The 26429-nt window shown below is 46.3% G+C and overlaps 1 protein-coding gene across 9 annotated transcripts in view; it reads left to right on the top strand.

The window, feature by feature from the left end:
• The first annotated feature begins 6599 nt into the window (after positions 1–6599).
• Positions 6600–26429, top strand: part of SNPH (syntaphilin) — a 34699-nt gene continuing 14869 nt past the window's right edge. For all 9 annotated transcript variants that reach the window (XM_038571849.1, XM_038571847.1, XM_038571846.1 and 6 more), the window contains exons 1-2: positions 6600–6744; positions 7003–7108. The gene's annotated coding sequence lies outside the window, so the exon portion shown is untranslated. The remainder of the gene's footprint in view (positions 6745–7002; positions 7109–26429) is intronic.

The raw sequence follows: 26429 nt of genomic DNA, 5'->3' as shown, positions 1-26429 counted from the left end.
TGGGTTTGTGTGTGTGTGTGTGTGTGTATGCGCGAATGGATGTTGAATTTTGTTAAACACCTTTTCTGATTGTTTCATGAGGTTTTTCTTTACACAGTTAATATGGTGAATTACACCAATTGATTTTTGAATTTTTAAGCAGTTTTGCATTTCTAGGATAAATTCTACTTGGCTATGATGTATCTCTGGATTCTATTTGCTAATTTATTTTAACAGCTTTATTGAGACATATTTACGTACCATAGAATTCACCCCTTTTAAAGTATTCGCTTCATGTTTTCAGTATAGTCACAGTGTTACGCAACTATTACCATTATTTAATTTTAGAACATTTTCATCACTCAAAAAGAAACCCCATACTTATTATAATCACTCCTCACTCCCATTTCCCCACAACTCCAGGCAACTAATGCATTTTTTGACTCTCATATGGTCTTTTGTGTCTGGCTTTTTTTCCTTAGCATAACATTTTTAGGGTTTATCTACATTGTAGAATGTATCTGTATTTTATTCTGTTTAATGGCCAAATTAATATTTCATTATATGGATATACATTTGGTTTATCCATTCGTCAGTTGGTAGACATGTGGTTGTTCCTACTTTTTGACCATTATAATAGAATAATGCTGCTGTGAACATTAGTATTTAAGTTTCTGTGTATGTGTATTTTCATCTTTCTTGGATATATACATAGGAGTGGAATTGTTGGGTCATATGGTAACTCTATGTTTAACTTTTTGAGGAACTATCAAGCTGTCTTCCAAAGTGGCTACGCCATTTTACTCTTCTATCAGTAATGTATGAGAGTTCTAATTTCTTTGCATCATTGTCAGTGTTTGTTATTGTCACTTTTTAACATTATAGCTATTTTAGTACACATAAATAAGTAAATAAATAAATAAATAAATAAATAAATAAATAAATAATTATACCTATCTTAGTGAATGTGAAATGATAACTCATAGTTTTGATTTGCATTTTTCTAATAATGAACAATGGTGAGTATGTTTTCATATGGATTTTCTAGTATTTTGTTTGGGATTTTGTTTTGTGTGTTTATGATGGATATTGGTTCATGAGGGTAATTTGAATTTTCTTATTTTTTTTCTGGTTTTGGTATTAGGGTAATACTGGCTTCATAAAATAACTTGGAAAGTGTTTCCACCTCTTTTATTTTTCTGGAAGAGACTTTGTAGAATTAGTGTTATTTCTTTTTTAAATGTTCGGTAGAATTCACACATGAAACTATCTGGATCTGAAGATTAATATTTAGGAAGGCTTTAAACTATGAATTCCATTTTTAAAATAGAGGGCTATTCAGTTATCTATTTCATTTTGAGTGACTTTTGGTAGTTTCCAGTTTTCAAGGAATTGTCCTATTTCATCTAAACTGGTGATTATGTATGTGGAGTTGTTTGGAGTATTCCCTTATTATCCTTTTAACATCTTCAAGGTCCACAGTAGTAACCCCTCTTTCATTCCAGATACTGTTAATCTGTGTCTTCTCTCTTTTTTTCTTTTCAGTCATTCTAGAGATTTATTAATTTTATTGGTCTTTTCAAAGAACCAGCTTTTGGTTTCATTGCTCTTTTTCTTTTTTCAATTTCATTAATTTTTGCTCTGACGTTTCCTTCCTTTGGCTTGCTTTGAGTTTGTTTTGCTAAAATGGAAGCTTAATTGATTTGAGACCATTCTTTTCTAATTTAAACTCTTCATGCTATGTATTCCCCTTCAAGTACTGCTTTAGCTGCATTGCATACATTTTGATACATTATATTTTCACTTTTGTTTAGTTCAAAATATTTTCTAATTTCTTTTGAGACTTCTTTTTGACCTGTAGATTATTTAGAAGGATACTGTTTAATTTCCAAAGGAGATTTTCCTGTTATCTTTCTAGAGTTTATTTCTGGTCTTGGTCCAGAGAACATATTTTAAATGAGTCTGATTCTTTGAATTTGTTAAGACCCAGTATAGGGTCTGTCTTGGTGGATGTTCCATGGCACTTGAAAAGAATATATTCTGCAGTTGTTGAATGAAGTGTTCTATAAATGTTGATTGGACCTAGTTGATTGACAGTGCTCTTCACTTTTCCTTATCCTTGCTTATTTTCTGTCTACTCATTCTAATGATTACTGAGAAAAGAGTATTCATCTCTGTAGCTGTAATCATGAATCTGTATATTTCTCCTTTCAGTTCTGACAGCTTTTGCTTAATGTATTTTGAAGTTCTTTTATTAGGTGCATGCACGTTAATAATTATGCCTTCCTGGTAAGTGACCTTTTTATTTTTGTATAATAATTCTCTTTATCCCTGGTAATTTTCTTTGCTCTGAAAGTCTACTTTTTCTCATCTTAAGCCATTCCAGGTTCCTCTTGATTAGTGATCACATGGTATGTGTGTGTATATATATATATATATTTTTTTTTGGTATGTATATATCTAACTTTTAATCTACCTATATAATTATATTTAAGTGAGTTTTTTATAGGGATGCCTGGGTAGCTCAGCGGTTTAGCATCTGCCTTTGGTTCAGGGCATGACCCCAGGGTCTGGGGATCAAGTCCTGCATTGGGCTTCCTGTGGGGGGTCTGCTTCTCCTTCTGCCTGTGTCTCTACCTTTCTCTGTGCGTCTCTCATGAATAAATAAATAAAATCTTTTTTAAAAAGTGAGCTTTTTTATAGACAGCATCTATTTAAGTAATTTTTTATTCATTCTGATCATCTCTTGTAATTGGTGTATCTAAACCGTTTTTTTTTTTAAAGATTTCATTTATTTGAGAGAGAGAAAAAGAACGAGAGAGCATGAGCCAGGGGCAGAGGCAAAGGGAGAAGCAGACACCTCTGGGCTCCAGGATCATGACCCAAACCCAAGGTAGACTAAGCAGCTGCCACCCAGGTGCCCCTCAACCATTTATTTTTAATGTAATATTTGATATGTTTGGATATAGATCTACTATTTTATTATTTGTTTACTGTTCTCTGTATTTTTCATTTCTCTGTTCCTCCTTTCTTGCCTTGTTTTGGAATATTTGAACATATTTTAGAATTCCACTTTAATTTACCTGTTTTTTTTTTCACTACATCTTTTGTTAGAGATATTTTTTAAGGATCTCTAAGAACTACAATATATATACTTAGCTTTTCACACCCTACTTAGAATTGATATTTTATTACTTTAAGTGGAGGGTAGAAACCTTGCATCATAAAAGTTCCTTTACACTCACTTCCTTATAATGCAATTGTCTTACCTACATATATTGAAACCCCACCAGACTGTGTTAGGATTTCTGCTTTCAACTGTCAAACTTATTGAAACTTCTTCAAAGAATTCAAGAGGAGAAAAATAGTCTATAAAATTTACCCAGATATTTACCATTTTTATTGTTCTTTTCTTCCTTATATTCCACGTTTCCTTCTAATATCATTTCCCTTCTATCTGAAGAATTTTCTTCAGCAGTTCCTTCAGAGCAGGTCTGCTGACAATGAATTCTTTTAGTTTTCTTAGTCTGAAAGTGTCTTTATATCACCTTTATTCCTGAAGGATAATTTTGCTGGATATGGTTGACTGATCTTTTCTTTCAGCAATTTAAAAATTTTGTTCCATTTTTTTCTTGCCATCTGTGGTTTTGTTTATTCATGAGAACAGAGAGAGAGAGAGAGAGAGAGAGAGAGAGAGGCAGAGACATAGGCAGAGGAAGAAGCAGGCTCCCTGTGGGGGACTCGATCCCAGATCCTGGGATCATGACCTGGGCCAAAGGCAGATGCCCTGCCATCTGTAGTTTTGGTTGAGGAATCCAGTTATTCAAATCATTCTTCCTGTATAATTAATATATCATTTTTCTCTGATTCCTTTCAGGATTTTTTTCCTTATGTTTTTAAAAGTAACTGAAAATATATGATGATGATGATGATGATGATGTTTCTCCTCTTTGGGACTCACCAGGAAGCTGGAGTGTGGAGTTTTATTTACTCTTCTGTTTTGTTAGCTTCTTCCCACAATTGCACCTGCATCTGGAGCCAAATGGTGGGAGGACAGAAGGAGACAAAAAACATTAGAGGTTCACCCTCTCTCAGAACCACAGTTACTTTGATTGGAGAAGTCTTTCCTCCCTTAGTTTGAGACACATGAGTCCCTGTTGTCCTAGCCTCCACTGCAGTATTGCCTGAGGGCTGGGTTGTGAGACAATGGAGAAAAGATTAAAAAAGAAAAGAAAAATTATTTTCCCCCCACTCACACTGAGCATAAAGGGTCTCCTTTCCTGACCCTCAGGTCAGAACTAGAGAGTTGCTTTGAGAGCTCTCTGTGTTGATCCCCCGATTCCAGATTTGGGCTGCCTTGAGACTAGGCCAGGGGATACCAGAGGAAATAAAAATCGTATATTTGCTAGTTTACTAGGCCAGAAAATTCTGGTCTTCTTCCCTAGTTTGCCTGTTAGTATTTTCTCTTCAGACTCCTCACGTAGCCGCTACTTGTTCAGATTTTCTTGCTGCATTCAGTGGGAGGAGTGTTTACCCAGAATTGGAACCAAAATTATCTTTGAAACTAAGCAAATTTAAGTATCTCCCAATTAGTACAAAACAAAACTACTGATTTCTTTAGAATAATCTGATTTATGCTTAAAATCCTCGTTTGTTGTAATTTACATCATAACTAAATACTGGCTCTCTTCATCATATGCTTTATGATGCTGAAGAGAGAATTCTTTCCACTAACACCATCCCAGATGGAAGTACTGTGGGTGGAGGTGCTCTCTCTTGATTGGGAGAAGTTCCTTGTTGGGATTTCTGGGAAATGTAGTCTTCTGAGTATCAAGCCAAAAAAAAAAAAAAAACCCACCACAACAACAAAACCAAAACTATGGTACAGACAAAAATTTTTTTAAAATTTTAAATGAGGATCTTAGAAATTACCTCCTGATAAGAAAACTAATTGCATGGCTTCCTTTGGTTTTGCTTCAAATGCAAAGAAATCACTTATAATTTAAGTGGGCCTTAGGGCAGATAGAGCATCTTATCGATTAACTTGCTAATACAGCATTAATTTTTTTAGACAGCAGACCTTATTTCACATGGCTTTTTCAACTACAATTTCCTATTCCTGCTACAGTTGTCCTGCCACGTTTTTCCACAAAGCATAATGTAATGATGGCTATCTGACTAAAAAAATTCAATTTAATAGAATCGTGGAGAAAACAACCAACACTAAAAATATTTATAGGCATAAGTTTCAAATTATAGGCATTGTTACAGAGTGGTAGATTTACCACAAATTCCAGCCACAGGAAAAGATTTAACTTTGAAAAGGAACAGTAAATATAAAGTGTTTTTTTTTCCCCCTGTACAAGTACTATTTCTCACTAGGCTAGTACTGCAGAGTCATGATATAAACTTGGTAAAATCACTTTACAAATTCTTCTCCCTCAGTTTAGGTGGAGGATATAAGGTACCAGGTTCAGTCTCTCCAAAAGTAGACAGAGACTTAAGGATGTAAGAGCTTTGATGACCAGGATGGCATCTGGCCTTGTGTTCTTATGGAAGACTGGCACAATGTATGCTTGCTCTCTCATTCACTTAGTCAGTAGTTACTGAGCACCTGATATGTGTCAGGCACTACTCTAGGTATTGGAAATATAGCAGGGGAAGTACAAAGTTCCTGCCCTCATAGAGTACATTCTAGTAGGGATGACAATGACGGACAAACAAGTAGTATATATACAATATGTCAACTAGAAATACAGCAAAACTAGGTTAAAGGAAGTAGGGGAAGAGGAAATTACTGTGTTATGTAGGGTGGTCAAGGAAGGCCTCCCTGAGACAGTGACATTTGAGCAGAGATCTGAAAAAGTGAGAGATGGTTTTGAGGCAAAGGAATAACTAACCAGAAGGGCTGCTGCAAAAAGAGGGAGCCCCCTCTGTTGCACCCCGCTTCTCACATATGGAGCAGATAAGAAACAGGTCCAGAGAGCTAGTTAACTTACCTAAAGCTACATGGCTAGAAGTGGAAGGGATAGGCAGAGAAGCCACTTTTCTGGACTCTTTGTTCTTGTTTCCCCTGCATTAGCAGATGGAAAACAGAGGGAACAGGTGTATAAAGAACATTTAATTTAGGTTGTGATTATCTCTCCGTGTTTTCAAAGATTCACCATCTTAATACTTCAAAGACAAACATTTTCGTTTTCAGTTATTTCAGATTCTTGCCATCATTTTTCTTCGTAATGCAGATGCTATTCACATTAAATAAGTAACCCTGGTACTCAGAAGTGAAAAATGTTCCTAATGGAATTCAGATGATGTTAGTATTTAACAAAAGCCGGCAGTGTGCCAGGAAGTGAGATTGGTATCATCAACCCATGTTACAGATGAGAAAGCTGAGGCCCAGGGAGGTCAAAGGACTTGCTCAGGATCCCACAGTCTGTCAGTGGACAATGCGCTTTCCTCCATCAGCTGCTGCCCAGCTCTAAGCACAGGCGGGCATGTAGGTGCGAGAGGACCCCACCCCGTGCTTGCTCGGCTCCCGCGCCCTCTGGAGCAAGATGCCAACTATCTCTTTAAGAAGGAAAGTGAAGACGGGCCGCTTACGCAGCTGCCAGCGAGCCGCCCACTGGCTGGTCCCTTCCATCCACCTCATCCTCCCGTCCCCTCCCTCCCGGCAGCCCCAGCCCCGGCGAGCCGCCTCCAGCAGGGGCTCCGGAGAGCAGGTCGGCGGCCTGGGCAGGGCAGCCGAAGCCATGGAAGCCTCCGCAGGTGATGACGGGGACCCCCAGGGACCTCCGGACCCGCCACCCAGCTGCACCCACCGCAGTCGCGAGAGCCGGGTGCGGGTGGGGGGAGGGGAGGCGCGGGCCGCGCCGGGGAGCTGACCGGACCCAGCGCCCAGCAGGCAGCCTGCCCCCCGGGCTTTCTGGCTGCGGCGCCCCAGCTGTCAGCTGCCGGGGGCTCGGCCGCCCGGCGTCCCCGCCCGCGGTCACCAGCCCCTGTCTGTGTGTTCCCCCACCGCCGCAGGTTGCTGATCCGGGCCAGACAGCTGCAGCCGCGACTGCAGAGGCGCTGCGCCAAGCGGGGCCGGAGCGGTGCGAGCCGGCAGGCTGCGGAGCGCCGGTGGACACAGGTGAGGAGGCCGCGGCCGAGCCCGCAGGGGGCCCCGCGCTGCACCGGCCGGCGGACGGGCTGGCGGGCGGGGGGCGCTGGCGACCGCCCGCTGCGGTGGAATCCCCGCGAGGGCACCGGCCGAGGAGGGGTTAACTGTGACTCATTCTCACCCTCCCTTCATTTCCCCCCCACCCCGCCCCCAAACCGTGAAAATCACTAATTACAGGATGCTGATTGCAGCAGGGAAGATGCTCAAGGTGGGCGATTAGGAGAGGTTTAGGGACCACCCCGTTCCTAAATGCCTTCTTCTTCCCGCATTTGGCAAATATTGGAGCCTCTTTCGTTTTCTGAGGAGGAGTAAGGGTACCTAGGGGTGGGAGAGGGGTGGAACCCCACACCCAACCCAAGGTCAAATGCCAGTGACTGCTTCTTTACCACATTTCCCCCTGAGAAGCATCAGGGCCCTACAGTAGATCGGGAAAATATGCCACGACCCCTGCAGTGGAAGACCTGAGCCTCCATCCCTTGGACCTTCCATGGGATAAGATGCTTCCTCCCTCGGCTCCCCAGCAGAGCACCTACTAGCCCCGGGAGCCCCATATTCCCTTCCTCCACCCTGCAGGCTGAGGGGAGGCCTGGCTGCACAGCTGCCCATTTCCTCTGCCCTCCCTGCCCATCTGGTGGTGTGGGGTGGGCTGGAGGAGCTTATCAGGGAAGGGTGATCTCTGCAGGCAGAGTGGTGTATGCAAAGTGCCAGGGATTGGGGTTCTAGTCTCTTAGCTTGCTAGTAGGCCACCAGTAGCCATCTTAAAATCCTTTAGGCGTGGGTGTTTGTCTGTTCATCCGTTAAATGCAGGAGTTGGATTCGGTGGTCTGTAGAGTTGTGATATGCCACTCACGCAGCACTTTACATGTCAGGGAGACCCCTCTACTAAAGCAACCCAGAATTTAAACTTGGGTTTATGAAATACTTGGGGTTTCCTCAGTTGGTCTCTTTCAACTCTGGACTCCTCTAGTGAAACATGACCTTGTGAGTCTCATGGAACAGGAGGCATCAGACAGTACTGTAGTGACATCCTTACGCCGTCACTGGGGTGACCTTCGTGGGGTTGCTTCCCATCCCCAAGCTTCAATTTCCTCATCTGTAAATCTGGGAAGAGGCAGGCATGCCTCAGAGGATTGAGTGATGATTAAATGAGATCTATAGGGAAGCACCTTAAAACAGTGCCTGTGCCCAACACATGGTAGGTGTTCAGGGACACAGGACTTGAGAGAGAGACTGGGGGAAGAGAGGAAGAGTGGCTGCTTTTAGCCTCTTCTCCCCCCACCCCCACCTCACCAATCTCTTCCATGTCCCTGAGGATGGCATCCCTGCCAGGGGATAATGAATGCTGGAGTGTGTTGGGCTGACGGCCTAGGAAGCAACCAGGAGGTACAAACGTTTCCACTGCTAGGGGTGTGACATCATTCTAGCGAATGATGGTCCCAAGGAGGCATGTGTAGCCCAGCACTGGGTTTGGAAAATCTTGGCATCTGAAGGCAAAATCCCTAAGGGAAGAGAAGCGTCGAAATCTTGTGTACTTGCAGGGATCAGGGGCCAAGGCCTCCTGATCCTGTATGGGGCCTCCTGCTGCTCCCCTGCCCTCCCTGGAATCTCCCACTAGAATCTCCCTGAGACAGGGAATCAAGTGTTTTGATGTCTGTATCTTCTATTCTTCATCTTCCCCCTGCTGTTCTTTCAGCCTAGCACTCACCGTTTCTTCCTCCAATGTATTCCACAGATACACTCTGTCTCCTGACAGCATGATAAAGAAGGCTCCCAATAGGCTTGGGCAGGGCATTTTGCTGCTGAATCATTTGGGCCAAATGGAGTTATGTCCCCACCTCCCCTAAATCTCCATTAGATTCTGAGCAACTCCTTGTGGAGACCTGGTCTTTTTCCTCTGTCTCCAACCCCTAGCCTGTGGCTAGGCACAAAGTAGGTGTTCAGTAAGTGTTGAATACGTTTGAAGAAATTATGCCCCTAAGCTAACTAGGTTAGGGTGAAACTTCAGGAATGTGTTGACAGTTGTAGGAAAAGCACTGTTGAGCACAGGGCACTATACAGGTTTGCTGGTTGCCATTAATCACTATTACTAAAAGTGTTATTAGTGCTGTTGCCAGTAGCCAGCAGTTGGTTTACCTTCTTTGCAAGACAGGCTGGAAGGGGCTCAGTGTCCCTGGGAGAAGGCTGACATTGACAAACAGATGGTGCTGACTGGTTTAAGATGAACGTGAAGGGAAAAGGATTGGGAAGAACATAATTCCAGCCCCTTGCCGTTCTTGGGAGTGTTCAGGTGGGGGAGGGAGGATGAGGAGAATCAAGTGGGCCAAAGTGAACAGGCAGCAGAAAATCTGGAGACCCAGGCCCCAGGTCTCACTCTACCCCCACCCCATTGTGTGACCTTGGGCCAATCATGACCTCTGGGTCCCCACCCATACGTAACAGGACTGGACTACTTGATCCCTAAGGCCCCCTTCTGGTTCTGACATTTTGTCAAATAAAAATGGGACAGGTATTATTACTCTTAGTATCATCTGTGGAATACCAGGCCATTACCTACCTCAGGTGATCCTCATAACAAATTATACCTATTTGAAAGATGAGGAGTGCAATGCTGAGAGAGATTGACTTGCCTGCAGTTGCACAGCAAGGAAGGGCAGCATGTTATCTGATAGCAAGTCTGTCTGACCCAGAACAGCATGCTCTTCCAAAGGTTTCACTCCCCCTCACCCCAACATACCTCGCTGTCATCACTGTGAATTGTGTGTACTCTTCTGCACACGCTTCGGGGTTAGAAGAAGGGAAAGCAGTGAAGGGTTCATGACCAGAGATCAGGCATTTCCCCAAAGTGATGACTGCAGGGGACTTGCTGGGTTGAAGAGCATGTAAGTCAGGGCTGTGAAGGGTTCCTTTCACTGTGAGCCCTGCTTTGCCGATGGGTGGTGGGGGCCCTTTCACTACTGACCCTGAACGACAGTCATGACAGACACGCATTTTATGTGCTCTCTATTTGCTGTGCTCTGTTTTATTTATTCCTGAGATAATCATGTTATGACTTTTACCCATTTCACAAGAGAGAAAGCCAGGGCAGAGAGTTACACAGCTAATGTGTTACAAGCTGAGAAGATTTAGCTGGAAGCCCGCTGTGCTGGGAGTCAACAGGGTTACTTCTAGCCTGGGCTGTCTTGTTAACTGAGTAACTTTAGGTAAGCCAGTTTCCCTCTGAAAGTTGGCATTTCCATCCTGCAGATAAACTGGGTGCATCTACTGGCGTTAAGAGACCTAGTGCCACTTTATACCAGAATAGGGGGAAGGAATCCCTTGTCTAGCTAAATGTTGATTAGCATTTGTTTATTATTTCTCAGTCAGGCCCTGGGTTAAGTGCATGGGGATACAGGAAAGAGTAAGAGGTGATCCCTAGTTTTAAGAAACTAATGTCTAAGCAGGAGACAAACATCTAAACATGTAGGTATGACAAACCATCCAGGAGCTGTGATGCATACTGATGACAGTGTGTAATGGCAGGTCAGAGAGGAGAGATGATCTTTCCTACTCAGTGGGCCAGGAAGGCTTTAGAGAGATGACGCCATTGTCATGTCCTTGTTTTCTGAATTGAGTTTATGAATCACCGTCATCATCATCATCCACCCAGCTTAGGACACTTCCAAACTGTTCTAAAGATTTGTTGGCTTTCAACCCCAGCAACACAAAAAGTAGCCACAGAGTCTGAGGGACCATTCAAGCTCACTCTGGCACAGCTCTAATGGAATAATCCATTTGTCCCAGGCGGATGAGAACCTTTCCTGTCTTTAGAGGCTTCTAGAGGCAAGACTCTGAAATTCCTCTTGGAAAGCCTATCTAATGCCAGATAACCAAGCCAACAGGCTTGGGGAATTCTTCATCTCTATTCTCAGCATCCCACCTGTCTGGAGCACCTGATATCTGGAGAGGTGAAAGCATTTACCCAAGATTGCTCGGCAAGGCTGAGATCATAACTCTGGCCTAATTGGAATTGTATTCCTGAGACCTATGGGGTCTTTCTGCATCCAGGTCACCAGAGGCTGGAGGGCCATTTCTTCACTTGATGGGCAGTTCACACTGAGTGAAGGTTTGATGCAGGTAATATGCAGCCAGAGCAGAGGGCCCATAGAGAAGAGGAGGCCTGTGTTCTCCAGGCTGCTCTGCCCCTCCTAATGGACAGACATTCATGCAGCATTTGTCACGTGCTCAGCACTGTCCTCTAAATCAAGGTACTGAGCCAACCAGAAAGGAGAGTCTGGGAAGCAGCCTGGCAAAGTGGAAAAGGCCAGCACCCAGGCATCAGGAGACTTGGGTCCTCATCTCAGCTCTGGTCTGCCCTCAACTCCCTATGTGGCCTGAGGCTATGCCACAAACAAACTGACAGGCAGAGGCAGGGGTCTCTAAGGGCCCTTCAAGTGCTGACTGGCCGACTCTTTCTTCTGTTCTATGAGCTCTCTGGGGGCTGTGCAAGTGTGTAGGATACACATAACTGTAACTTGAGGAGGAATGAGAGAAATATGACAAGAGGGAACAAATGCTCTGTGGGTTTGCTGGAGGGTGGGGGCTTGGGGAACACTCAGTTCAAAAGCCACCTCTTCAAAGGTAAGATGAGGTGCAGACAGAAGTGGTTTAGGACTTTATTTTGTTTTGTTTTTTGAACCAGGAGAAATAGCAAAAGCATACTGTTATTCTGGGGCTGAGAGGCTACATATCAGAGCAGTGGTTCTCGGACTTAGATTTCAAAGATCGGTACATTTAGGAATCTATCCTAGGTTTGCCAACTTTTTATTTTGACAGATAAGGACATTCAAATGACACTTAATCAGACTTTTGTTTACTATCACTGCCATACAGTGAGAGAAAGAGCATTTTAGCACCTATATCCCCAAAGCAAGAATATCAGAAAAAAGGTACTTTTTCAAATTAAATGCATTTTGCTTTATTAAAAGCCCTACTGTCCATGTTTTGCTCTCTTTGTCACAGACCAGTGTTCTTGCATTTGGCTCTGGAGTCACATTGCTCTGTCTCCTATTCTGTAAAATGGGGACATGATGCTATCTACCTCATAAAGTCATTGGAAGTCTATATGTCAGAATAAAACATGTAAAGCAAGGGACCTCAAACTCAGTTGTCTACAGTGGCAAAACAGGTCAGGTGGCTGTTTAAGGAATGTAACACACTTGAAGGTGCTCACTGGAAAGAGGCACGCTGCCATGCAAGAGTGCAGGTCAGTGTGTTTGCAGATCTTCTGATTTATAAGACAGAAATGGGATGTTTGTGACATCTCTTGTTTCCAAAATGTGGCCAACTAGGCAACTTTTTTAAGTACACATATTAAAATGCATCTGTGGCAGGCCATCCGTCTGTGTCCTCTCATGTACAGTTCTAGATGCCAGGCACGTGGTGCTTAGTAGTTGCCGGGTAAGAACGTTGGCAGAGAAGGGCAACAAGGCTGGAATGGCAGGCCTGGGCTGGGGCATCTGTTGTCTGTAAGGCCATGTTACTTTGGCACTTTGTGATCCCTGTTTCAGGGCCCACGGTTCCAAAGGTCCACCCTGTGCCCCTTTCAGCAGCACCAACAGGATCAGATCTCCGGGGACTGAGCCTCCAGACCCCTCACTGCCCCCTTGAAGCTGGTGCTGGCTGGGCCTCCCCACCACGGGGGCTCTGGAAGCTGGGTTCAGCAGCCTCAGAAGCGGGGACTTGGCTGACGCCTGTAAGGCCTGGCACAGAAGCTACCCTCAGGAGATGGGCGTGAGGAGAGGCTTCTGGCAGCATCTCAGTGCAGGGGGGATGTGGGGGCAGGTCCCGTTCTCTGGAGGTCATGCTGGCCCTGCATCTGAGGTCTGCTGCTCTCTGCTGAGCTTGTGCTGAGGCCCAGACTGGGAGTGTGCTCTCCACATACAGATCTGCCACATGGCCACTGCAGAGGGAAAGGTGGCATCTGCATGGGGAGGGAGCCTTGAGAAGAGAAGGACCTCAGAGAAGGTGTGAAGGGAACCTGGCTGGGGTGTTGGAGACCTGTGGCTCGTGTTCAGGCTGAATTCTAAGGCAGCTGCATCACTGCTGACAGAATGGACTTCCTAGGGCTGGCACTCTGTGTGGTTCATCTCCAAAGCCCTGGGGCCCAGCTCAAGCCACACATGCAGGGAGGACTCTGGAAAAGTAATGAGCAGATGACAGGTAGCTTGGTGTCCCTTTTAGATGGAATCCTGGATTGAGAGACTCTTAGAGGCCAGGTGACAGTTTCATACTCTACCTACGTGTGTGCGTCCGTTGTGTGTGCCTGGCTTCCTGAGGAAGACTCCTGCTTGCTGGGGTTGCTTCTCCTCTTCTCCCCGCTTCTTCTCCTCTTTTTCCTTCTTCCAGTTTTATTGAATTATAGCAAATAGGCAACAAGCTGCACATATTTAGTGTACAATTTGGCATGTTTTGACTGTGTAATCATCACCACAATTAAGAAATGAACAAATCCATCATCCCCCAAAATTTCCTCTTGCCCCTTTGTAATTCCTCCCTCTGGCACCCGCCCCCATCCCCAGGCACCCACTGATGTGCTTTATATCGGTATCGATGACTTCGCATTTTCTAGAATTTTATATAAATAGAATCATACAGTGTGTGCTTTTCTTCGTTCTTTTTTGGGGTGTCTGGCTTCTTTCAGCATAATTATTTTGAGATTCATATTGTCCCATATTTCAATATCTTCCTTTTTATTGCTGAGTAGTATTCCATTGTATGGATAAAGAAAAGATGTGGTTAGTTTATCCCTTCATCTGCTGATGGACAATTGGGTTTTGTCCAGTTTTTTGCAATTACAAAGCTGCTGTAAATATATGGGTATAAATCTTTGTTTGGATAATACTTCCCTATGCTGTTGAGTGAATACCCAGGAGTGAAGTAGAAAGGCTGGATCACTTGTCAAATATGTATTTAAATATTGAAGAAACTTCCCAAGTGCCTCCAGAGTGGTTGAACCATTTTACAATCCCATCATCAGTATATGAAAGTTCTATTCATTCCACATCCTCACCAGCACTTGGTATGGTCAGTCTTCTAAACTCTAACCATTCTAATCCATGTGCAGTGGTATCTCCTTAGGGCTTTAACTTGCATTTTCCTAATGACACATTATGTTGAACAACTCTTTGTTTGCTTATTTGCCATCCATATATCTTCTTTGGTGAAGTTTCTGTTTAAACGTTTAGCCCACTTTTAATATTTAATCATTTGGTTCCCAGTCTTCTTCTTATGGAGTCATAAGAGTTCTTCATACATTCTGTATGCAAGTTTTTTGTCAAATATGTATTTTGCAAGTATTTTCTTCTAACCTGGATCTTGCCCTAGAGGGCCCAGTGAGAGTTACAGACTCAGTGTATGCATGCACATGTGGGAATGAGAGGGGTGGGGAGGGAGAGAGAGAGAAAGAGAAAATGGAGAGGGAGAGAGAGGGAGAGGGAGACAGGGAGGGAGACAGGAAGAGGGTGAGAGAGAGGGAGAGAGATAAAGATAGGCTTCGAGGGAGACTGGCTTCCTGAGGGACCCCTGCTTCTGAATTCATGCCTTCTCTGCCACATGCAGAATACAGAAGGACAGATCCTAGAGGTTCTTAAAGGCCACACATCTCAACAGCTTCTCAGTCCTGAGATCCCGTGGGGTGTGGTGTCAGAGTCCACACAGACCTCTGATCTGGAGGGGAAGAGGGCCCATAGTGGGATACCTTGATGCCTTTTGTTCCTTGACCCTAGGCGAGTCAGGTGAGCTTTCTGAGCCACCTCACCTGGTCTGTAAGATGGGCACAGTCAGTAGTGAGAGGCCAGTAGAGCTCTCCAGCTGGCTGTCCCAACTCCAAGGATGTGGAGTAGATGTTGGCACTCTCTATTGCCATCAAAAGGCCTTTGGGAGGCAGAGGAAAAGTAGCCGTATGTTCATTGAGTTTTGTTGGGCTCCACGCTGGGCCACTGTGGGGATGTGTGGACTAGAGCAGTGCTGGGTGATCTTTTCTGCTTTTCTCTGGACTGGGTGGTGCCTGCTTGAAGACAACATCACCTCTTCTGCCAAAGCCCTCTGACCACTTGCTGGCAGCCCACATTCTGCTTATGCCGGCTCCTCTGTGTGTATGTGTGTGTGGGTGGGTGTGTAGACTTAGAAACCCTCAAAAGATGGAAGATTGTGGTCCACAGGTGAGCGTGTGTGCAAACAGCCTGTGTCTCATTGGTGTAAGAGGTATTCTGAAGGGAGCATGTGCAAGAGGCCTCCCAAGAGGGAGTATGAACTCCATCTCCTATGAAGCTACACATCCGTACTCAAACTGAGCTTGGAAGACGAGGAGGAGGAGAGCTTGGAAGGGCTTTCTGGGCAGAGGGTATCACATCAGCAAAAAGTATGAATCCACAGGGTAAGCTCAGTGGAGATGGTTGGGAAGACGATATGATGGGAAACAGGCTGCAAGGAAGAAAGCAGGGTTAGCACAACCACTCCATCAAGCGGGGGGTGTTATCTCCATTTTACAGATGGAGAGAATGAGGTACCAAGAGGTCAAAGGAGCTGTGCCCTGAGGCTCATGAGTCAGTGGCAGAGCTGAGTGTCCCGGCTCTTGACATTGTGCCAGGCTGTGTCCCAGGAGAGGTGGATGGTGGGGCCCTCTCAGGGCTGCTTTCCCAGTACCTGAATTGAGCTTGTGAGGTTCCCAGGGCTTCCAGATCATTCTGTTTGGCTGCCTGACTTCTGTCAGCAGGTATCTGCTAGGCCTTGATTTGGAATCCACTGTGTCCCCAGCCCCTATGGAGACCTGAGCCGCTGCAGGCATGATGCCCACTCCTCTTTGGTCCCTTGCAGGGTGCTGTTGCTCCCAGCACGAGGCCAGCACTGCTGAGGCCCCTCTGCAAGCTTGTGTGGATCATGGTTGGGGATACACCACCCCTGCCCCACACTAGGCTTCTGTGACTAAGGGGGAGGCTGAACACTGGGCGGGCAGTGAGTAGCATCCACCACCCCTAACCTACCCAGATGCCTGGGCACTGCCGCAAATCTCCCTGTGCCCTCGTTCCCTACTGCCCCTCTCTTCTGGGCTCTGAGGAGCCTCCGTCCTCAGTTTCTCTGGAAGCCATCTTTGCTTCTCTCACTCCCTCTCCTCTGCTCCTCTAGGGTCTCCTGGTACCCCCACTCATCTCTTTCCACCCATCCCCAGCACAGCTGGTAGAGCACTAGATAAACCTGACCTTGTCATTCCCCTGCTCAAAACTCGTAGGCGCAAAAGGCCCTCCCCACCCCATGCGTAGCTTCCCTCTCTACTCTCCTGTGCCCCTACCCCTGGAGCTCTCCTTCTCCACCGCCATAATGCTGGCCCTGACCCTACATTTGGAATGCTCCTCCATGGGCAGCTCTGCACTCATCTTTCAGAGCCCTGCTCATGGATACCTCCTCCTGAGCTCTGTAGAGAGACTCACTCCTTCCTCTATTAGGGAGGACCCAGCACCCAGTAGAGGCTTAGTGAATATTGACTGAAGCAGCCCTGCCAGAGCTGCCACACAGGTAAGAAGTGCTGTCATTAGGAGAGAGGAGAGGCTCTAGGCCACTCTAGAGCTAAATATCTCCAGGAGATCCCCCCTCCTTGCCACGTGGAGGTGAAGATACTTGTCCCAAAGCTGAAGACACTCGGAAAGATCATCCCCGATAATTCCTGTGTTTGAGCTTGAACTTTTTGCCTTTTAGGAGGCAGAGCTAAGTGCCAGTAGTTTTGTCAAATGGGAAACACAGCTCATGTGCATATGTTATGGGTGAGAGAATCATCTGGTAACTCAACCCTTTAGGAAAACAGTTTGGCAGCATCTTTGTTGACGCTATAAACCCACCACTGGGGATCTATCCTGAGGCAGTAGTTCTCAGTACAGAAAAATAATTATGCACAAAGGTCTGTATCATAGCTTTCTTTTTTGATAGTCAGGAAGTCTGAATATTCAAAAAGGGAAGAAGTTACCTTAACCATGGTGGATCCATGAAATGGAAAATTATGCAGCCCACAAAATACTTTATAGGGGTGCCTGGCTGGCTCAGTCAGTGGAGTGTGCAACTCTTCATTTTAGGATTATAAGTTTGAACCCCACATTGGGTGTAGAGATTACATTAAAAAATAAAATCTCGGGGCGCCTGGGTGGCTCAGTCAGTTAAGCATCTGTCTTCGGCTCAGGTCATGATCCCAGGGTCCTGGGATCCAGCCCCACTTCATGTTGGGCTCTCTGCTCAGTAGGGAATCTGCCTCTCCCTCTCCCTCTGCCTGTCGCTCCCCCTGCTTGTGCTCTCTCTCTTTCTGTGTCAAAATCTTAAAAAAAAAAAAAAAAGAAAAAGAAAAAGAAAAAAGAAAAGAAAAACAAAAACAAAAAACCTTAGAAAAAAATTTTTATAAAGAAAATGCCATGGCACAGACAATTCTTAAGCTATATTAAATTTTTAAAAGCTATAAAGGTGCATATATACCATGGTTATAACTATGTAAAAAATTTTTTCTGTGCTTAGAAAAAGACTGGAGGAAGTATCAATGAAATTAATCGGTGGTTTATCTTTAAGTAGCAAAACTGGAGGGTTTTTTTTTTAAGTGTGCTACTTTTATAACTATAATAAATACCTTCACAAATATAACTATATTTAATCTTTTAAAACTATCTAGTGGGAGCTAAGGCAGTCCCTTTGAATTCCTTGAACTTCTTGGAATGAACCATTCACTTGTCTCTAGGCTCTTGGTTTATAAAATAAGGGAAAGAAACTAGTGTTCACTGGGCAGTGTGTGCCAGGCTCTTCACACACATTATCTTACTAAATCTTCCCATCTGATACCCCATTTTGCAGGTGAGGAAGCTAATGCTCATAGTGGATCTTCTGCTAAGAACTAGGTTTTACCCCAGGATAAAGCAATCCAGGGGCCCCTTATGATTATGAAGATCTTCGCCTTCAAGGCAGGGGTGGGGGACGTAGAAGGGTGGGACGGGACAGGTGAGAGGGACACCCGAGAGCACTGTGTCAACAGAGCCTGTGCAAGAGCTTATCTTACGGGGTGGGGAAGTTCAGCTCGCCAGCAGGTGGGGAGAGGAGCATGTTCTGCTGACTACCGCCAGAGCAGGTGTTCTCTGCTTTAGCTCTTGGGCCCCAGCAGCTTTTTGCTCAATATATCCATTCTGCGTCCCCAGCCTCCTTGTGCATCTGAGTGCCCCAGATTCAGAGCTGCAAGTCTAGGGTTCGAGTCGGGGCTCCACCACTGATTTACCTGGGGCTTCAAGCAAGTACCACCCACCCCCAACTTACTTGTAAGTAAGATTGGACTAGATTATAGGTTCCAAACTCCAGTGTTAGGCAGCTAACAAGCAAAAACAGCCCAGGTATAAGAGCAAGAGTGCTGATAAGAACATTAGCAAAAAGGAGCTGCCTCCCAGCCTCGGCTGGTCAGTGCCATGCAGGAATGCAGATGCAGAGAGGCAAGATCTTTCAGGTTGTTTAAGACAAGCCAGAAATCTGGATTTTTAAAATAAAAAATTTCTCAATTTATTAATGTTGACTTAGATTAACATACATATGTATGCAGGCCAAGGGAAAGTGGTCGACAGGCATAATGATATGGCCTATGGGCTGCCCATCTGGGACCTCTGGAGTCACCTGTCTCTAGCACCTCTGGCTTTGACTGTCTGGTTCCTGGACTCCTCGTCTAAATGCTCCTGGAGATAATGCTGGGCAGAATGAGGCCCAGGCCTGTCAGAGGAGGAAGGCCAGTTCGCTAAGGAGGAGGGAGCCCTAAGTGGGTCTCCTGGGCCCCCTCCATGCCCTGGGCAAATACAGGGGTTTTAAAAGGCTCTGCCCAGCTGCTGTCCCAGCTGTGGCTTGTGTGCTGGGCACTGTGCTTGGCAGTTGTCCTGCACAACCTTGTTTTATCATCATGACAATGATTAACCTCACACATCCACAAGGAAGTTGGCCCTGAGTGTGACCAGCCTGAAGGCACACAACTCCCAGCTGTGCTGGGATTTGAATCCAGGAGCGTCTGACTCTATCCCCCTGAGCTCCTGCATGTGGTCATTATGTCCCCTCGGAGGAGACCTGGTGGTGCTGGTGCTAACGGCAGTGTTCAGTGCCTGGGGCTGAGCACAGAGTGGGATTATGTGTACACACATGCTGTGCATAAACACAACTGGACCCATGTTGTGCAGATCTGTGTACTAGAGAGCTGGGTTGGTATAGTCAGTTCTTGTTCTTTGCACTAGTATGTTCTGTGAAGCCACTACAAACCTGGAATTAGTGAATACAGAACCATTGCTCCTGAGGGAGAACACAGGGGGCTGGATTCCTATGGACCTCAGGTCACACCGTTTTCATCAACAGATCAATATGTAATCTTGTTTTATGCGTGTTTCTGTCTAAAGACACCTTCTTTAATATAAGTTGTTGATTTCATTCACATTGAACTCATGCGGACAGCACTGTAATTCATACCAAAGTTCACCTGACACAGATTTTCTCCAGAAGGCACATCACAGCCTTCTTGTGCATGGGAAGGCTAGCCAGTGCCTCAGTGCTACAGTGCAGGTCATTGTAAATGGCAAAGTCAACAAAAAGCACAAAAATGCTTAAAATGTGGTACTAAATAGGCTGCAAAAAGACATGTTTGCAGTAAAAGAAGTGAAACAAGGTCTGGATGCCTTCCACTCCAGCTGTGAACCTGTATATCAGGGAACTCACGTTTTCCACCCTAATGTACATGACCATGAAAGAATCACGGGTATTGATTTGGGGTTTACAAATAATTTTTAGCTACTGGGTGAATTAAAAAATACAGAATCCGCAGATAATGAGGATCCACTATAATTGTGTTTCCATCTTTGTCTAGGAGTTACTATCGGGATTCAAAATAGTTGGCATAACTAATTGGACCTTCTGGTGTGGAGATGTAATTTGGGGGGCAGCTGCCACCAGTCCAGGCCCCCCCATCCCAGCACTGCTACCTGCTTGCCCTGCATCCTCAGACATGTCACTTGGCCCCCAAGAGCCTGAGCTTCCCTCATGGTAAAATGGAAAGAATATTCCCTAACCTGTGGGGGGTCCTGAGTGTGAATTGAGAGCATAAATGAGGGAGTCCCCCCAGGACTCCTGGGGGCCTGGCAAGGTGCTAAGTGACAGCTTTTCCCCCCAGGTGTGGTTTTTAAGGGTTTTGCCCCCCAGTCCTTGCTACATCCTGATGATTCAGATTACTCCCTCCCTATTCATGATCCAGTAGGAGAGACAAGCCGCCAGATAAGACACCATGTGTACAAAGGATGATAATATAATCCAAGTGCCATAGAGTTGTTGTTGTTTTCCCCTATTTTGATTTGCTAAGAAACCTGCACTTACTTGGGTGCTGACATCAATCCATGTGCACACACACCGACTTATTCAGCAAATATTCACTGAGGACCAATGATGTACCAGGCACTGGTCTAGGTGCTGAGAATTAGATAAAGATCAAAATGTGCAGACACCCTTACCTTCCTGGAGCTTATATTCTAAAAATAAAGTAAATGCAGAAGTATCTGTTGCTGAGGACTGTGGAGAAAAATGCATGCGCAGAAAGGAGGAGTGCTGGGGAGGGAGGGAGAGTTGTATTTTAAATAAAGTGGTCAAGGCAGGTTTATCAAGAAAGGAGCCTTGGAGTAAAGACCTGCAGGGAGAGAGAGACCTGAGAGAACGTTCCAGGCAGAGGGAACAGCCTGTGGGAGTGTGGCTAGAGCAGGGTGCATGAGGGGAGCAGGAAGTGAAGTCAGAGGAGAAGGTGGGGGGGGAGTATGGGATGCAAGACTCAACATCAACCAGGGTAAGGACCTTGGCTTCCATTCCAACATGGGACCATTGAGAAAGGTTTTGAGCAGAGGAGTGACATGACCAAATTCACACTCTAAGAGGATCCCTCTGGCTACGGAGCTTATAGGGCTGAGACTGTTGCATCACCTGGAGGGAGCTGGTGGTTTGGGCCAAAGAGGGAGCAAGGAAGCATCACATCCAGAGCAGGAGTTTGTATTTTGGATATGTTCATCTTTAAGACTTTCTGTTAGAGACGCCTGGGTAACTCAGTTAAGCATCTGCCTTCAGCTCAGGTCATGATCCCAGGGTCCTGGGATCAAGCCCTGTATCTAGCTCTCTGCTCAGCGGGGAGCCTGCTTCTCCCTCCCCTTCTGCTGCTCCCCCTCTTGCCCTTTCTCTGTCAAATAAATAAAAATCTTTAAAAAAAAAAACAGAAATTAAAAAAAAGACCTTCTATTAGATGAAAGTGCAATGTCTTAAAATTCTGCCATTTGGTGGGCAATGATTGATTTGTGACTCTTCCTTTCCCTCCCTCCCTCTTTTTTCTTTCTTTCTTTCTTTCTTTCTTTCTTTCTTTGCTTTAGGAGGTGTGGCGTGAGGTGCGGGAGGTAGGCGGGGGGCTGTGGGTGAGGGGGGAGGCAGGTGGAGTGAGGGAGGGATAGGTTGTCTTTATTGTTTCTTCCTCTCTCTCCTCTCCCTCCTACCCTCTCATCATCTCCCTCTTCTCTTCTTTTCTTTCTTGGCCAGGGGACCTAAGTATATACAAATGATTCTGTAGTCAGGGACCTCTGAGACACTAGCTATTATAATGTTTTAGATTAGATTCTGGAGTGGGATAAAGATGTAAAATATGTGAATAACATTAAAAGTAAGAATAGATTTAGGTTAATAAATAATTACTACTGTTTGTGGAGGGCTCTCTGTACACTGAGTCCTTGCTGGGCATTTAGCGGACCTTATAGCTAATCATGACCACATTCAAATGCAACAACTGTATGTAGCCCCATTTTGCAGACTAAGGCGCAGAGAAATCAAGTCCTACTGTCATAGAGATGGTGAGTGGTGGAGTTTAGAATTCAAATCCAGCTATAATTGAGCCCAAAGCCTTGGTTCCTTTCTTTTAGATTAAGCCTCTTAACCTCATTCAAAGGACTTTCAAAATAGAACATAGATGTTTGCAGAATCTCCCTTTTAAGCATTTTTAAATGCTCATTTTCAGTAAATGAAGGGGTGGGGCAGCTCCTCCAGAGAGAGAACACTTCTTAAGACAAGGGTTTATGATCACCCACCCTCCTACAGCAAGTGTGAGCCATATATGGGACCCCACTGAAGGTCGCCTTAGTGAAGGTTGAAAGAATGGGGCCTGACACGGGGAAATGCCCGCTGGAAGGCAGCCAGACAGGGATCAGCTGCTGAGAATGGCAAGGAAGCTGGCAGCTAGGAAGGAAGGGGGCCCTGGGAGGAGGGACGAGGCCTGCTGCGTGGGCAGGGGCATGGCTCCTGGGCTCAAACAGGACCAACTGGGCAAGTGGGACGAGTATCCCCCTCAGGGCCCCCAGGAGCTTCAGGGAGGTGGATGAGACTTGGCTCCCAGAAGGTGTGGCATGCCCAGAATGGTTGGTGCGATGGGAATCAGCTGGCCCACCTTCAGTCTTGTGTCCCCACTCCTGCAGCTCATACTGTGGCCTTTGGCAAGTCTGTGGTTTTCTGCTTTGGGAAAATATGGCAGTCGGACTGGATTGTCAAGCAATGCCAGGAGAGAGAGGGAGGACCAGCAGGCGGGCAGGCCAGAGGCGGTGGGAGTTGGTGTGGTTCCCGGGACCATGGAAGCCCTGTGATCTCAAGTCCAGAGGGAGCTGTCCCCATGGAAAGGGGCTGTGGTCCCAGGCAGAGGGGATGACAGGTCCACAGCCTGTTAGCCCTTTGGTCCTTGTGTCCCACATGTCCCACATGTCCTGCAGTCTCCAAGCAGCAGAGCAGGGCACACACAGAGTGTCCCAGGGAGGCCCTGAGGCCACTGGCTTTCCTTGACCTTGCAGGTTCCCACAGGGCAGTCCTCCTTCCCCACAGCAAACCCCATGCAACAGTTTCTCTTGTATTCACTTCAAGATCCTTACATCTCCTGAAGAACTGGTCTGCTTCTTGCTCTCCTATCACCAAGAGAATGAGAAGACTGGGCATAATTTCTTGTTTTGCCTCGGTGGCCAGGAAGCCCAGAGCAGAGTCTGAACCCTGTTATTGCTGCCGAGGCCGCAGTGCACCCTCAGGCTGAGGCCTCGATTCCCATGTGTTTTACTACCTGCCACTCATGAGCTGCCCTAAAGCAGATGGGACGTTTTCTGTCTTACCTCTAGGCTTCCCTTCCATGACTTATTTATCCAAAAAGCTACCCTTTGTTCTTATCTTAATAGAACTTCTGCCCAGATTCAAATAAGGGTGAGGGATGGGGGCTGTGCTGCAGGAACCTCGTCACTGGTGTCACTGGTGTCAGGAATGGGGCTCCCGGCCGGGCACTGGGCAAACCTCAGACAGATCACAGGCTCTCTGGGTTTTATTTTCTTGCTGTAGGATGATAGGTCGTGACAAAGTCTACCCACCATCCCTTCCATCCTGGACTCCCGAGAGCGTGATAACCATGTTGATACTTGGGGGTAAATGTTAGAGTAGGAGAGGGGGCCAGGTAGAGACCTGGACAAAGGGGAGGCCTGGCCATCATCCCCTTCCTGGGATGCTTTAGAGCTGGAAGTTCAGGAGGAGGAGGTAGGGAGGGGAGCCAGGCTCAGGCTTGACAGCTCTATCAGCATACGCTGTATCCAAGGTTGCTGAGGGCCTCCATCTGCCAGAACCACTTGCCAGGTGGCCACCAAGCTGGGGCCGACACCAGAGCCCCTCAGTTCACCTACCTCCTCTTGGGCATCTGCAGACAGGCAGCCCTGGAGCAGCTGGGAGTGGTGGGGGGATGGAAACCAGTGTTCCCCTGCTGCCCCCTCCCCACATGGGAGGCTACCCCAGGGCAGCTGGGTGCCAGGAATTCCAGAGTCACTCCTGGACCTGCTCTGACGCGCCCAAGGTGGTGGTAAAACAAAGACTATCTCTGAAAAAGGGAAAAGAGAGATCCCTTTGGGGAGGCCGTGGTAGGAATAGCTGGAAACACGCCTGCCTCTGATAGCCAGAGGACTTCTCCAGCCCTCCATCTGTTCCCTGGACTGGTTCCTGAAGAGATGGGTGGGGTCAGAAGGGTGACTCCCACCAAATGCACAGTAGCTGAGACCCAAGGTCACCGAGAGGCACCAGGCAAGGTAGCCCGGAGGAGCCGCCAAGGGTCCCTCAGTGGAGGGCTCGCTCAGAATCTGTGCTGATGGACAGGAAGCCACTGCTGCTGGAGAGGTGAGAGCAGTGGTCTTCATGGTGAGGGCTTCTCCTTTGCGGGTTCTGGGGGGTGCAGGGAGAGATGCTGGTTAGGTAGCGAGGCACATGAGAAATTTCTGGTCTTTGCTCTGCTTGCCTCCTGTCTTGTTGGTGTCCTACCTTGTAGATGCACGAGAAGCCAGGACATAGGGGACATAACCCCGTCTCTTCCACCATGATCTTAGAGTCTTCTGGGAAAGCACTTTTCTTCTCTTAGGCAGCATAATAATATATGTCCCAGTTCCCTTGTTATCATGACACCTTCTGATGCAGTAGGTATGCGGGCTCCTACGACATGGAAGTCCAAGGTGTGACCTTGGCGGTCTTGCAGCTTCGGATTTCCATGTGTCAGACATAACAGTCTCCACCTGGCCTCCCTGCACAGGGGACAGGCGAGGATCAGATGAGCTGGTGGATAGGCCAAACTTCAGAAGGGGCAGCCTCTGTCTCCTGTCTCCTCTGGGCTGACCCAGAATCAGGAGCACCAGGGAAGTGCCCTGGTCAGTGCTTGAAGTCAGGCAGAAGGCGGAGGGGCTGCTTCTGGTTTTCACCATGTGGCAGCTGGGCTGAGCTAGCCTAGGTGATTCCCTCCCCCTTTTTGGACTATGCCTGTCCTTTTAGAACTGCTCATATTTGTATTCACAAAACATATATTATGTAGGTTTTAAAAAATCTGTTTTCTATTGTGATAAAAATTCATACACCGTAAAATACACCCTTTTAAGGGCACCTGAGTGGCTCAGTGGTCAATGTCTACCTTTGGCTCAGGTCATGATCATGGGGTCCTGGAATCGAGTCCCACATCGGGCTCCCCCCAGGGAGCCTGCTTCTCCCTCTACCTGTGTCTCTGCCTCTGTCTGTGTCTCTCATGAATAAATAAATATTTTTATATCCACCCTTTAAAACTTATCCACTTAAGACAATTGAATATTACTCAGCCATCAAAAAAATGAAATCTCACCATTTTGCAATGATGTGGGTTGAACTAGAGGGGATTATACTAAGTGAAATAAGTCAGTAAGAGACAATTATCATATGATTTCATTCATGGAATTTAAGAAACAGAGGATCATAGGGGAAGGGAAGGAAAAATAAAATAAGATGAAATCAGAGAGGGAGACAAACCATGAAAGGCTCTTAATCATAGGAAACAAACAAGGTTGCTGGAGGAGACATGGATGGGGGGGCTGAGGAACTGGGTGATGGGCATTAAGGAGGGCACCTGATGTAATGAGCACTGGGTGTTGTGTGCAACTGATCAATCACTGGCATCTACCTCTGAAACTCATAATATACTATATGTTAATTGATTAAATTTACATGTTAAAAAAGGGACCCCTCCCCCCTAAAATGTAGAATTCTGGGAGGGTGGTTTAGAATATTCACAGAGTTGTGATCCATCACCACTGTCCAATTCCAGAACATTTTCATGTTTCCCCAAAGAGCCTTCCATCAGCAGCCATTCCCTCTTCTTCTCCCAGCCCTTGGCTACCACCCATTTGCTTTGGGTCTCCACTGATTTTTCTGTTATAGACGTTTAATATAAATGGAATCAGACAATGTGTGGCCTTTTGTGTCTGGCTTCTTTCACTCACTGTACTGCACCACTCACCCATGTTGTGGCAAGTGTCTGCCCTTTGTGCCTTCTTGGGACTGATGGTGTTCCGTTAGCCATACAAACCACGTTCAGTCTAGCCAGTCGCTGGATGCTGGTGGCCTCCTGGCTGGGATTCCTCTTTTCGGCCACTGTGCCTAATGCTGTTCTTCCTGAACAGGTCTTTGTGCGAGCTCCTGTCTTCTGTTCTTCGGGGCATCCGCCTACCAGGGAAATTGCGAGGTTGCATGGCAACTCTATGGTTAACTTTTTGGGGAAGTGCCACACTGTTTTCCATGGTGGTAGCAGTGGTGGTGGCGGTGGCAGTGGCATCACCAGCATTCCCACCAGCCGTGCACCAGAGCTCCGGCTTCTCCGCTCCCTCACCCATGCTTGTTATTGTCTGTCTGTTTGATTACAGCCATCCTTCTAGATGTGAAGTAGCTCATTGTG

This window comes from Canis lupus, chromosome 24 (assembly GCF_011100685.1).
Source record: "Canis lupus familiaris isolate Mischka breed German Shepherd chromosome 24, alternate assembly UU_Cfam_GSD_1.0, whole genome shotgun sequence".
Lineage (NCBI taxonomy): Eukaryota > Metazoa > Chordata > Mammalia > Carnivora > Canidae > Canis > Canis lupus.
This window is presented reverse-complemented; position numbering and strand designations above follow the sequence as displayed.